Source organism: Phodopus roborovskii, unplaced genomic scaffold (assembly GCF_943737965.1).
Source record: "Phodopus roborovskii unplaced genomic scaffold, PHOROB, whole genome shotgun sequence".
NCBI lineage: Eukaryota > Metazoa > Chordata > Mammalia > Rodentia > Cricetidae > Phodopus > Phodopus roborovskii.
Window position 1 is genome coordinate 9,277,494 of NW_026125444.1, and position 3,628 is coordinate 9,281,121.

Here is a 3,628-nt window from a genome sequence, read left to right on the forward strand (position 1 = left end):
TAGTCAGTCCTTATAAAAAGGATTTAAGATAACGGTTTTTAAGATGCCTTTATAATAAGCTTTGTTTCTTTGTGAAACTCATTCAGCAGGCTGAAGGGATTGGTTCATGTGATAAAGTGGGCTGGTGTCCTCTAGAGTACCTGGGTACATAAACAGAAACTCCTGTAGGTGAAACCTGATTCGTGCCATTAGTCTATATGTTCTGCATCCAGATAGAGTGCAGCTCAAGAGGGTTGGGGCGGGGGGCTATGGGGGAAAGGGCGTTAAAGTGATACATTTTTATACCAAATGTGTTTATTTTTTTGTGCGAGTAATCCTTAAATTGGAATTGTATTAGGTGTTAAAATAAAGTTTTTAAAAAAAACAACTTGTATTTATACTTTACACGCTTAATTATGAAAATTTCCTAATTGCAATTTATTTCTAATTTTCATAATCTAAAAAAGATTAGCAGTTAGCATGCCGAATGCTATGTAATCTATGATTTCTATAATAATGGTTGGAAATTGTGTTATGAGAATAAGGGAAGGACATTTTTAATGTAAACTCAAAGTGTCAAATGTATTTTTCTAAGATATTTCTCTGGCTTTGCTTTGAATTTAAGGGATGAAAAAGAAACCTAATTACAGCAGATAAAAATGAAAATAATGACTGTAGATGTTTGGATTGGAAGCGGTGTGGCCAGTATGACTGAAGAGACCTTAAAACTCGGTCTGTGTTTCATTCTATGATGCAGTGATATGGCAGTTAATTCAAGTCTTAATCACTCTGGGCTTTGTGAGACCAAATAGTGCCGGTTGCAGGGTGTCTCCAGAGCGCTCCTAAGGTCTTTTTCCATAGGTGTTACTGAGACCGTGGACCACATGCATGGACTGGAGGGTTTGTTTAAAATGTGTTCGGTGTGATGTGGGAAAAATGTTAAACTTCAAAGATAGTTATTATATCATACTTCCTTTTCTAGTGAAATGTATGAAGTCCATCAGATTTGTGTTTTAAGGAAGCCCACTTGTGAGTCTTTTAGAACTTAATCAAAAGGTAGTGTTAAATCTGTGAAGAGGAGAGCTTTGATGGATTTTAGGAGCTTTGTCCAGCTCTTAGCCTGTGATGCTCAACTTCCACAGACTAACTTTTTAAACTGTTGTTGTCCCCAAAGGCAGGTTCATATGGTCCTTTGTATATTACGATTTCATGATAGTATTTTCATGGAGATTTCATAAACCTTTACTATATATAATTGTGTTCTGTTAGCTCAGATGTATGCTGTCTGGAGATGCTTAAATGAAAAGCATTTACATCTTGTAGTCACACAATGTGACTATGTAAACTCGTTCACTCTATGAGAACTGGCTAGAGGAAATCACCTTATTTTAAGAAAAAGTTCCCTCTTAGTCAGGAGCATCCCTGCATTCATTTGCTACAGCTCTTCTTACTTTCCAAGTACTGCCTACCGAATCACTTAGAAAACATGTTAGCAAGCTTTCAGGCCAAGCATTGATTAACTTACCAACTGTATATAGAGAAATACTCCAAACTTTTACATTAAATATTTAGAAAGGAGTAGAACCTGTCACTAAATTATATAGCTGTGTATATCTGTATGTCCATCCATCCATACATACATTCAAACATGGAACTACCTCATTAAAGCAACATGGCCAGCAATTAATATTCTTTTGTTGCATTTACACCAAGGACATTCAGAATCTTTGTTGTACAACATTTGTGTTACAGTGGGTGGCACAGAAGGCCCAAGTGTGAATTCACAGTTTATAGGCGGTGGGAAAAAAAAGGAAGCCTTACTGCTGTAGTGTATATTTAAATGTTCATGGTGCCACGTTTGAAGCAATAAATGGCTTAATTCAATGCCTACATGAAGCCGAGTGTTTGATAACCTTACAGTCTCTCTTCCATAAGGGCAGCCAGATCATTGCCTCACTTCTTCCTTAAAGCACACTTAATGTATTTTAGGTTTGTATGATGTTGGTCCTTTGCCCCCGGACTTTAGAAATAGTTTTCTTTATTCAATTAATTGACTTCAATCTCACATAAATTATTGTCTGTTAAATTTGGATTATAAGAGGCAAGCTACTCGGGTATGTGCACACTGCAGCTTTCTTTCTCACATTAAAAAAAATATCTATATTACTTATAAATGTTAAACACTTAGATGCCTAGAATGGCATTCCTTAAGGAATGTGTTGTTGGTGAGAGAAATAATGGACGCCAGCATGCTGACAAATACTTGTAATATCTTGGTAAATCTACGATGAATATAAAAAGTAGTGTGGGAATGCTGGAAGAGAGGGAACCTGAAGGTTGTCTGAACTGTGTTCTGAAGACAAAGCATATGCTGTCTAGGAACACGAGTGATCTGCAATATGTAGGACCCAAAGTAGATAGATACAATGTTGAAGCATCCAAAAGCTGAGCAGCAGTTGATTTTACTTAACCAAGAGATAGTGTGTAACCGTGGTAATGGTTAAAAATCATTCATGATAATTAAAAAGCACTGGTGCCTTCAAAGTGACCTGTAAGCTTGGAAATTGCTGTACAATTTAAGCTAGGTATTTACCCTATTGTATTTTTATTTTTTAATGTGTGTGGGGGGGCACACACACCACAACGTGCACACAGAGGTCAGAGTACAACTTTGTGCAGTTGGCTCTTGGAGAAGGCTTTCTCACACCGCCAGCCCCCAGATCATAACGCGCAGACTCACTATGAGTTATCAATGCTCAGTCTTATCTTAGGCTTGTCCCACTGACTCTTGTAACTTACTTTAACCCGTTTCTCTTCCTCTGTGTTTTGGCTAGGGGTTTTTCCCTTTCTTTCATTCTGTATGTCCTTCTACTTTGCATCTGGCTGGCTAGCAGCTGCCTGGCAGGCTGGCCCCGGCATCTCCCACTCTTTTTCACTCCCCCTTCCTTCTCTCTTGTTCTGAACCTAGATTCCCCCTCCTATTTAATCTCTCTCCCCCACCCCCAGCCCTGCCTGTCCCTCTACTGCCCTTTGAGCATTCAGCTTCTTACTGGAATCAGGTTCCTTAAGTAGGCGGAGCAACACATCTTTACATCGTTAAACCAGCGCAGCGTAAACAAATATGACACATTTTTGCCCAGCTACAGTAATATCCCACAACAGGGTCTGTCTCTCCACTTTTATGTGGGTTCAGGAGATCTGAACTCAGGCCACCAGGCTTGTAGGCAAGTGTCTTTACACACCGATCCACCTGGCCAGCTTTACAAGCTTGCAAGTCAAGATTTACAAATTTCCTTACTTGCCAAAGAATCTCGAGTGTCAGACCAGGTTTTGATTTTGACCTATTAAAATATTTGTGATTTGACTCTGTTGGACAAATGTTGATTTAAAGATGAGTTGGCTTTAGGGTTTTGTCTTCAATTGACGTTTGATAAGGAAGAGCTGTACTCCGAATTTCTGCTTGTTTCAAATGCTTTGTGAGTTCATATTGTAACTATTTGTTACAGGCTTCAGCATGATTAGGATTCTTATTTGAAAGAACTTTAATAATTTACTGTGATCTGCAGAGGCGTAGAATTTAGTCTTGGGTAATCCAGTGCTCCTGCCTACTTCACAGAGGAAACTAGAGAAGAACTTCAGAATTCTTTCT